Source organism: Physella acuta, unplaced genomic scaffold (assembly GCF_028476545.2).
Source record: "Physella acuta isolate Inbredline_101_S28 unplaced genomic scaffold, ASM2847654v3 ptg000693l, whole genome shotgun sequence".
Lineage (NCBI taxonomy): Eukaryota > Metazoa > Mollusca > Gastropoda > Physidae > Physella > Physella acuta.
Genome location: NW_026732212.1, coordinates 75482 through 86521, shown reverse-complemented (window position 1 = coordinate 86521; position 11040 = coordinate 75482).

Here is an 11040-nt window from a genome sequence, read left to right as displayed (position 1 = left end):
ACGATGTAATGGATTGTGGTTTTATAATGACACAATGGACGATGAAGCCATGTTTATGCACCGTGTCTTTATTCTGCATCAACAACCGGAACATGACATGCAAGGGACATCACTCAAAAAAAAACATTATAAATATAAGACTAATACAAGAAGAGTGAGTTCCCTTGAATTCACAAGGCTCAATATATTACATCCCTTTACCCTTAGTAAATAATAACATAGCTCTCAAGAGAATGAATGATAGTATCTTTCAATTAACAACACTTCAAAAGTCAATACAAAACATTATATGATTTGAATCATTTGGTAGATTAAATCCTTACAAACAAATGCAAAATATGCTACAACATAATTAAAATACAAAACAATGATGTCAAAGTCCTCTTAACCTTTAAAATCAAAGGTCTAACTTATCTGGGACTTTGATTGTCCTGTTTGACCTTCTCAGTGGCTTTTGATTTGGTGACTCAAGATTCTGACCATCTGGACTCTCTAGCTCAGGAAGTCCAGGATCTAAATCATTAATTCCAGAATTTACATTTTCTGACTCTAGAATACTTGGTTCACTCATATCAACAGACTTTGGTTGTGGAACAAACTGAGTTGGTGTGAACCGGTCAGATCTGGTGGGATTGATAGATTCACACTTATTATCTGCACAAGTTAATTTTAACTGGTCTGAATGTCTACGGACAATAAGTCCATTATTTGTTTTTACTTTATAAGACACAGGTCCTGTACATTGAACAATTTGACCTGGCATCCATTTTTCCCCTCTCCCATAATTTCTCAGATACACATTATCATTAACTGACTCTTCAGGCCAACCATTCTTACAGTACTCATATACTTTTATCAAGCACTCATCTTTTTGTGTTTCTCTCTTAACATCATTGACATTTATATTGGAGTTATCCATGATAGTGAAAAGAACAAATACATCTTCTGGTACATAACTAAGGCTTTGGTTTTTTAAAGGTAAACGACTAAGACTATCTGCACTATTCTCAGATCCAGGTTTGTATTTCAATTCATAATTGTATGCGGCTAGTGTGATAGCCCACCTTTGAACCCTTGGTGAGGCATGCTCAGGCAGGGGTTTGTTTTCCCCAAACAAGCCCAGCAATGGCTTATGATCTGTAAAGATGGTGAACTCCCTACCAAACAGAAACTTGTGAAATTTCTTAACACCAAAAATGATGCCTAAGCCTTCCCTATCTAACTGAGAATAATTTTTCTCAGCCTGGTTCAAAGATCTACTGGCAAAAGCAATGGGTCTGTCACCATTTTCATCTATGTGGGATAAAACTGCTCCTACACCATCTGGTGAAGCATCACATGTTAAGATAAGTCTTTTCCCTGGGTCATAGTGAGTTAGCAAAGTGTCAGAAGACAAAGCTTCTTTTGCGGCATTAAAAGCAGCATCTTGTTGTTTACCCCAGTGCCAAGTTGCATTTTTCTGCAGCAGCTTGTACAATGGTGATCGTTTACCAGACAGATTCCCTATGAACTTCGCATAGTAATTTATCAAGCCCAAAAAAGCTCTTAGCCGTTGGGTATTTTCAGGTTTGGGTGCTTCTTTAATGGCTTTTGTTTTCTCAGGTTGAGGTCTGAGACCAGGTTTGGGTGCTTCTTTAATGGCTTTTGTTTTCTCAGGTTGAGGTCTGAGACCCTGTTTGCTCAAATTATAACCCAGAAAACTAATATCTGTCAGCATGAATTGACATTTATCTTTGTTTATCTTTAAATCCTTTTCACCAACTATTTTCAAGACTTTATCAAGTGTTTTAAGATGTTCAGTGTCATTCTTACCAGTTTTGTATACATTGTCAAAGTAAACACAAACATTTGGAATGTCCTGAAAAATACTGTCCATGACAGCCTGGAAAATTCCAGGGCTAGATGATATACCAAAACAGTCTTTCATATTGGTAGAGTCCCTTATGTGTGTTTATTGTCGTATAGACTTTTGAATCTGGATGAAGTTCTAGTTGAGTGTAAGCATGACTAAAGTCTAATTCAGTGAATTTGTCTCCTCCTGCCAACTTCAAAGAAATTTCTTCAATGTTAGGAATAGGGTACCTATTTAGCTCTATTTGCTTATTCAGTGTAGCTTTATAGTCTCCACAAATTCTTACAGAACCATCCTTCTTTAACACTGGCACAATGGGCGTTGCCCAATCGGAATAGTCTACCTTCTTTATGATGCCATTAGATTCCAATCTACTTAGCTCATTTTCAATTTTGTCCCTCATTGCATAAGGTGGAACTCTAGCTTTGCAGTATCTTGGATTTGTGTCTTTAATGCTTATCTTCACTGTCCTATCATTTAGTAATCCTGAACTACCAAAGACACCTTCATTTTCAGATACAACTGTATCTATTGAAGTAAAACTAGATTCTCTTGCTGTGTTCACTGAAAATATACTCCCCCAGTCTAACTTAAGATCAACTAACCAGTTCCTACCTAGTAATGGTGGTCCTTTTCATTCAACCACAAGAAGAGGAAGTTTAACACTTTGACCATTTTAGCTTACATGAACCATACACTCTCCTATCACCGGAACATTGTCACCTGTGTATGTTGTTAGGCACTTGTGACATGGTTGTAGAGGCACTGATCCTCCTGTGACAGCGTCAAAGTCCTTCTTTGTGATGACGGTTAGAGATGCTCCCGTGTCAAGTTGGAAGATGATGCTCTTACCGTTTATACAAATTAGTACGTTGATGGGAGCATGACTTGTTGATTTCACAGAGAACAGGTTGAACTCCGGCTGCGGATCAGTTTGAGCATTTTCACTGGTAGAGTGGTTCATTGGTTGGGTTAGGCTGTCTTGGTGACAGATAACATTGTGCTGCCTTTGGTTGCGGTACTGTCTTGACTGGCTAGATCTAGCAACAGACGAAGATTTTGCAAAGCAGGCCTTGGCAATGTGACCTTGCTTACTGCACTTATAACAAGTTGCTGACTTGAACTTGCATCGATGAGATGCATGAGGACCGTTGCATCGATGACATTTTTGATAATTATTACTAGATTTAGATCTAGGATTTGCACGTGCAGGCTGTTTAGCATAAGTTGAACTGCTCTGATGGGGTTGGTGTTTGTTGACTAACCTGCTGTCTACTACATGGATCCCTGAGAGCGCCAGAGATCTCGCCGCATCGGATGGCTGCTGGAATGAAGTTGCAAGTTGTATTGCTTTTTCCAATGTTAGATCTGACTCGAGAAGCAACTTTCTTTGAACATCAGGGCTGTTTACACCTGTCACAAACTTTTCACCTAGTCTGTCAGACAGCGTGTCCCCGAATTCACAGAATTCACTTAGATGACGTAAAGCAGCAACATATTCTGATATTGATTCGTTTGGTTGACGAGTCCTACCGTCAAATCTGGCTCTACACAGGAACTTGGGTGGTGCGGGCGCATTGTGGTCTGTTAGCAGTTTGCTCAGCTCGTTAAAGCTCTTGGTAGCTGGACTAGCTGGTGCGCATAAGTCCTTTAATAGCCTAAATTGTTGAGGCCCTATGACTGTTAACAAAACAGCTCTCTTTTTGGCTTCTATCGTTACGTCGTTTGCTTCAAGGTAAAAGCTTAACCTATCTAGATAATCATGAATGGTTTCGTCATTCGAATTAAATTCTTTTATCTGGCCATACAGCGCCATTATCCTACAAATACTTAGCCAATTATGCTCTAGCAAGCTTCTTCTTAAGTAAGCATGTGCTCTTTTTAGTGGATTGATTTATCCTCGTCGCCAATGTAATGGATTGTGGTTTTATTATAACACAATAGACGATGAAGCCATGTTTATGCACCGTGTCTTTATTCTGCATCAACAACCGGAACATGACATGACATGCAAGGGACATCACTAAAAAAACACATTATAAATATAAGACTAATACAAGAAGAGTGAGTTCCCTTGAATTCACAAAGCTCAATATATTACAGACGAGAACCCATTATGATCATATTGTTGACATGGATTAAAAACGTGCTTTTTTTTTTACTTTCTTGTATACAAAGTATAGACAAAGTATTGTAATCGTGCAAAAAATTTTTCCCTGATTCGGAAAAACATAGTTTTGCAATCTTGTCAGTATGTCTCTCTTTCTCTCTCTCTCTCTCTCTCTCTCTCTCTCTCTCTCTCTCTCTCTCTGTGTGTGTGTGTGCGTGTGTGTGTCTGTCTGTCTGTCAACACAATAACGTGAGTACCGTTACAGCTAGGTTGTTGAAATTTCCTTTATAAGTATTATATAAAATTGTTAGATCCGTATCATCTTTTCAGCGATTTCCGATAACCAGAAGTGTAACTTTCCTAGATCTATAACTTGAGTACTATTTCAGATAGATAAATGAAATTTTACATTTAGAATCTAAGTAAAATATCCAATTCTCTGCCTTCTTTCAATATTGGAGTAACTTCCGTTGACTGGAAGTAGTAATTTAGGCTATTCCCAATTTCTAAAAAAACGCATCTAGATTTATAAATACTTGATCTAATAATATTCCGTACTATTATACACATTTTGTTTGGGTTCACTTGGTGTGCAATTCTTTTTTCTACGAGATTCTATTTTTAAAAGTCTAAGTAATTAAAAATGGATTTAAAATGTTGTCTCTATCCCGAGTTGCCATCTCCCGGTTTATTTTTAAAACGTTTTTCTTAACTCAGCTTCGCGTTTGTTTGTTTGTTTGGTTGTTTGGATGTTTGTTGTTAAAATTGACATCGAAAATTAGCCCACTTCTGATTGCTCTAGAGACCTGAAATTTGGCATGCATGCTACTTTCGCCTAACAAATTCAGATGCAATCATAAAAACTAGCAATTAGTGACCGTAATTAGCTTAATTTAATTACGCCCCAAGGACCATAAAATTCAGGACATGATTTCTAAAGATACCGACAAGACTGGAGGCCTTTTGACACAGTTACTTCGGCCCCAATCGATGTGAGCGCGCTGGCCGTCATCGTATAGTGGTTAGTACTTCGCGTTGTGGCCGCGACAACCCAGGTTCGAATCCTGGTCGCTCAAGATTTTTAGTCCGTGTATTTATAAACACTTTTTTAAAAACCACGTTTTTCATGTGTAGCAACGGACTAAAAAGGAGAAAATAAAATACTTAAAAAAACTTTTTAAAAAAACACGTTTTTTATGTGTAGCAACGGACTAAAAAGGAGAACGGACACGGTAACACATTGTTAACGGTGACACGGTTGGTACGCTGGGCATGCTAAAATACACATAAACACGTTTTTCCTTAACTCAGCTTTGCGTTTATTTGTTTGTTTATGGGAGATTTGATCACGTGATTCGTGAGTAGATCTCCACGCCAGCAACGTAAATTACACCCTTTCTCTGTTTAAAGCGTATCGGTCGCTCAAGATTTTTTTAGTCCGTGTATTTAAAAACACTTAGTCAAGTCATACTTAATCAAGTGATTAGATAAAGTAGAAAATAAACTATATAAAAAACTTTTTAAAAACCACGTTTTTCATGTGTAGCAACGGACTAAAAAGGAGAAAATAAAATACTTAAAAAAAACTTTTAAAAAAACCACGTTTTTCTTGTGGACTAAAAAGTAGAAAATAACTATTTACATACATTTGATGACAAAAAACGTGGGTCGGGCAGATGGGTCGGGAAATTTGATGGTGAACGTACCCACGTTTTTTGTAAATAGTTATTTTCTACTTTTTAGTCCACAAGAAAAACGTGGTTTTTTAAAAAGTTTTTTTTAAGTATTTTATTTAAATTTTTATTTAGCTACCGAAAATATTAAAAACATGAAATGCATCTGAGATAGATTAAGAATTACACAACGGAGACAGAAGCCCTTAACATGTAAACAGCTTTTATTGTTAACCGGCCAGACGGAAGTGACGAGAGACACAAGTAAGGGACATCACTCAAGATAACAATATAAATATAATACCAATACAATTATCTCAATCTATTACATCCCTTTACCCTTAGAACACAATAACACATCTCTCAATAGAACAATTGATAGTATCCTAAAATCACCAATTATATTGTAACATGAACACTATGGTAGATTACATCCTTACAAACAATGCACAATATGCTACAACATAATCAAAATACAAAACAATAATGTCAAAGTCCTTTTGACCTTTAGAATCATAGGTCTAACTTATTTGGGACTTTGATTGTCCTGTTTGACCTTCTCAGTGGCTTTTGATTTGGTGACTCAAGATTCTGACCATCTGGATTCTCTATCTCAGGAGGTCTAGGATTTAAATCATTAACTCCAGAATTTACATTTTCTGACTCCAGACAACTTGGTTCACTCATATCAACAGAACTTGGTTGTGAAACAACTGAGTTGGTGTGAACTGTTCAGATTTGGTGGGATTGACAGATTCACACTTATTATCTGCACAAGTTATTTTTAACTTTATAAGACACAGGTCCTGTACATTGAACAATTTGACCTGGTATCCATTTTTCCTTTCTCCCATAATTTCTTAGATACACATTCTTATTAACACCAAATTCTCTTTCAATGAATGTCTTGTCATGATTTAATGGAACTATTTTTGAATTGGCATCTGAAAGTATTAAATGGCAAAAATCTTTTTCTCTTTTCTTTTGATGTTACCCTTTTAGTTTCTGTAAGTGCTAATGATGTTAGCAAAGTTGTTTGATGATCACATTCCTTCTTACTAATGTATTTTCTTTAAAACATTTGAAATTGCCATATCACCATAATCATTTATTAAGTTACAAATACTTTGTTTAGGTAACTCTGACTGATAATGGACTGCATCTTCTCCATCTTTTATATTATCTTCACAAAGGGTTTTATTTCTTATTTTATATGGCTTTAAGTCATCATTCACAGACTCTTCAGGCCAACCATTCTTACAGTACTCATATACTTTTATTAAGCACTCATCTTTTTGTGTTTCTCTTTTAATATCATTCACATTTATATTGGAGTTATCCATGATAGTGAAGAGAACAAATACATCTTCTGGTACATAGCTCAGGCTTTGGTTTTTTAAAGGTAATCTACTAAGACTATCTGCACTATTCTCAGATCCAGGTTTGTATTTCAATTCATAATTGTATGCAGTTAGTGTGATAGCCCATCTTTGAATTCTTGGTGAGGCATGCTCAGGTAGGGTTTTGTTTTCTCCAAATAAACCTAGCAATGGTTTATGATCTGTAAAGATGGTGAACTTCCTACCAAACAGAAACTTATGAAATTTCTTAACACCAAAAATGATGCCTAAGCCTTCCCTATCTAACTGAGAATAATTTTTCTCAGCCTGGTTCAAAGATCTACTGGCAAAAGCAATGGGTCTGTCACCCTTCTCATCCATGTGGGACAAGACTGCTCCTACACCATCTGGTGAAGCATCACATGTCAATACAAGTCTTTTCCCTGGGTCATAGTGAGTTAGTAAGGTGTCAGCAGACAAAGCCTCTTTTGCTGTATTAAAAGCAGTATCTTGTTGTTTACCCCAGTGCCAAGTTGCATTTTTCTGTAGCAGCTTGTACAGTGGTGATAATTTACCAGACAGATTTCCTATGAACTTTGCATAGTAATTTATTAAGCCCAAAAAAGCTCTTAGTTGTTGGGTATTTTCAGGTTTGGGTGCTTCTTTAATGGCTTTTGTTTTCTCAGGTTGAGGTCTGATGCCTTGCTTGCTTAATATATAACCAAGAAAACTAATTTCTGTCAGCATGAATTGACATTTATCTTTGTTTATCTTTAAACCTTTTTCGCCAACAATTTTCAAGACTTTATCTAGTGTTTTAAGATGTTCAGTGTCATTCTTACCAGTTATGTACACATTGTCAAAGTACACACAAACATTTGGAATGTCCTTAAAAATACTGTCCATGACAGCTTGGAAAATTCCAGGGCTAGATGATATGCCAAAACATAGTCTTTCATATTGGTAGAGTCCTTTATGTGTGTTTATTGTCGTATAGACTTTTGAATCTGGATGCAGTTCTAGTTGAGTGTAAGCATGACTAAAGTCTAATTCAGTGAATTTGTCTCCTCCTGCCAAATTCAAAGAGATTTCCTCAATGTTAGGTATAGGGTACCTATTTAGCTCTATTTGCTTATTCAGTGTAGTTTTATAATCTCCACAAATTCTTATAGAACCATCCTTCTTTAACACTGGCACAATGGGTGTCGCCCAATCGGAATAGTCTACCTTCTTTATAATGCCATTAGATTCCAATCTACTTAGCTCATTTTCAATTTTATTCCTCATTGCATAAGGTGGAACTCTAGCTTTGCAGTATCTTGGATTTGTATCTTTAATGCTTAACTTCACTGTTCTATCATTTAGTAATCCATGATTACCAAAAACACATTTATTTTCAGATATAACTTTATCTAGTGAAGTAAGACTAGATTCTTTTACATTCTTCAATGAACAAATACTCTCCCAATTTAACTTAAGATCACTTAACCAGTTCCTACCTAGTAATGGCGGTCCATTTCCTTCAACCACAAGAAGAGGAAGTTTAACACTTTGACCATTATAATTTACATGAACCATACACTCTCCTATTACCGGAACATTGTCACCAGTGTATGTTGTTAGACACTTGTGACATGGCTGTAGAGGCACTGATCCTTCTGTGACAGCGTCAAAATCTTTCTTTGTTATAATTGTTAGAGATGCTCCAGTGTCAAGTTGGAAGCTGATGCTCTTACCGTTGATATAAACTTGTACATTGATGGGAGCATGACTTATTGATTTAACAGAGAACAGGTTGAAATCCGGCTGCAAATCAATTTGAGCATTTTCACAGGTAGAGTGGTTCATTGGTTGGGTTAGGTAGTCTTGGTGAGAGTTAACATAGTGCTGCTTTTGGTTGCGGTGCTGTCTTGACTGGCTAGATTTAGCAACAGACGAAGACTTTGCAAAGCAGGCCTTGGCAATGTGACCTTGCTTACCGCACTTATAACAAGTTGCAGACTTGAACTTGCACCGATGAGATGCATGGGGACCTTTGCATCGATGACATTTTTGATAATTATTACTAGATTTAGATCTAGGATTTGAACGAGCAGGCTGTTTAGCATAAGTTGGAATGCTCTGATGGGGTTGATGTTTATTGACTAACCTGCTGTTTACTGCATGGATCTCTGAGGGTGCTAAAGATCTCGCCGCATCTGATGACTGCTGGAAGGACATTGCAAGTTGTATTGCTTTTTCCAATTTTAGATCTGACTCGAGCAGCAACTTTCTTTGAATATCAGGGCTGTTTACACCTGTCACAAACTTTTCACACAGTCTGTCAGACAGCGTTTCTCCGAATTCACAAAATTCACTTAAATGACGTAAAGCAGCAACATATTCTGGTATTGACTCGTTTGGTTGACGAGTCCTACTGTCAAATCTAGCTCTACATAGAAACTTTGATGGGGTAGGCGCATGGTGGTCTGTCAGCAATTTGCTCAGCTCGTTAAAGCTCTTGGTATCTGGACTAGCTGGTGCGCATAAGTCCTTTAGTAGCCTGAATTGTTGAGGCCCTATGACTGTTAACAAAACAGCTCTCTTTTTGGCTTCTATCGTCACGTCGTTAGCTTCTAGGTAAAAGCTTAACCTCTCTAGGTAATCTTGAATGATTTCATCATTCGCATCAAATTGTTTTATTTGGCCATACAGCGCCATAATTCTAGAAATAATTAGCTAATAAGCTCTAGCAAACCTCTTTTTTGCGTAAGTAGGTGCTCTTTCTAGTAGATGTTTATCCTTCGTCGCCAATGAGATAGATTAAGAATTACACAACGGAGACAGAAGCCCTTAACATGTAAACAGCTTTTATTGTTAACCGGCCAGACGGAAGTGACGAGAGACACAAGTAAGGGACATCACTCAAGATAACAATATAAATATAATACCAATACAATTATCTCAATCTATTACAGCATCCAATCTTTAGTAAAGTCTGAACAAAACCCAAATAGACAAGATTTCATAACCATATAAATTTTAACTACGCAGCACATGATTTTTTAAAATATTAATGGGCCTCTCGAATACCTTTGGCCATTGATACTTTTTTCGCTCGGGTGCAATCGCGACCATTTTTTTTTCCTTTTTTTAAAAAAAATCTTTAACAGTTGACAATGATCCAAACTCGAGTTATGGACATAATACGTACGGTGTGACTTGTGTATGACAACACAGATATGGATATGTAGACAACTCCAGCTGACAACGTATGGGCTGATGTGGTCGCTTGTATATTTTGTACTTGTATATCTTTAGACTCTTCGACCTCTGATTCTGTTGTTGAAAAATGTATCTGCAGTTTGGCCCATTTGGGTGATGTTTGTTAGCTATCTGAAATGTCTTTTGATTTCCTCCTGTCCCACCCTGAATATTTCTTTTTTTTTTTCTGGGTTTTCTTTTCATTTTAAAATCTTTTAAGTATCGATCTACTAACTAGTCCAAACAAGTCCAGCGATTCAACACCGTGTTGTAAACTTAAAGACACTAAATAAATAATGTCATGATTTAGCCTTAGTCTAGTATTAAGCGCTTAAAAGATGCATGAAATTGAAAAGATGCACTTGAAAAGTAAATAAACCGGGAGTGATCTCCCCTAAACTTTCTCGAATATTCTTATATAAAATAACAGGGGATGGGAACTCGGGCTATAGACATGATTTTTAATCCATTTTAAATACTTAAAGTTTTAAAAATAGAATAAAATCTCGTAGACAAATTAATTGCACACCAAGTGAACGCCAAATAAAAAAGCGCATAATAGTGCGCAATATTATTATTACTTTTAAAATTTACATTAGTTTTTTGAGAAATCGGAAGTAGCGTAAAGTACTACTTCCAGTCAACGGAAATGACTCAAAATTTAATAGAAGGTAGAGAATTAGATCTTTTACTTACGTATGAAATTTCATTTATCTATCTGAAATAGTACTCAAGATATAGGCTTTTGAACAATTCAAAGTAGGAAAAGTACCACTTCCGGTTATCGTAAATCGCTCAAAAGTTGATACGGATCTACGATTT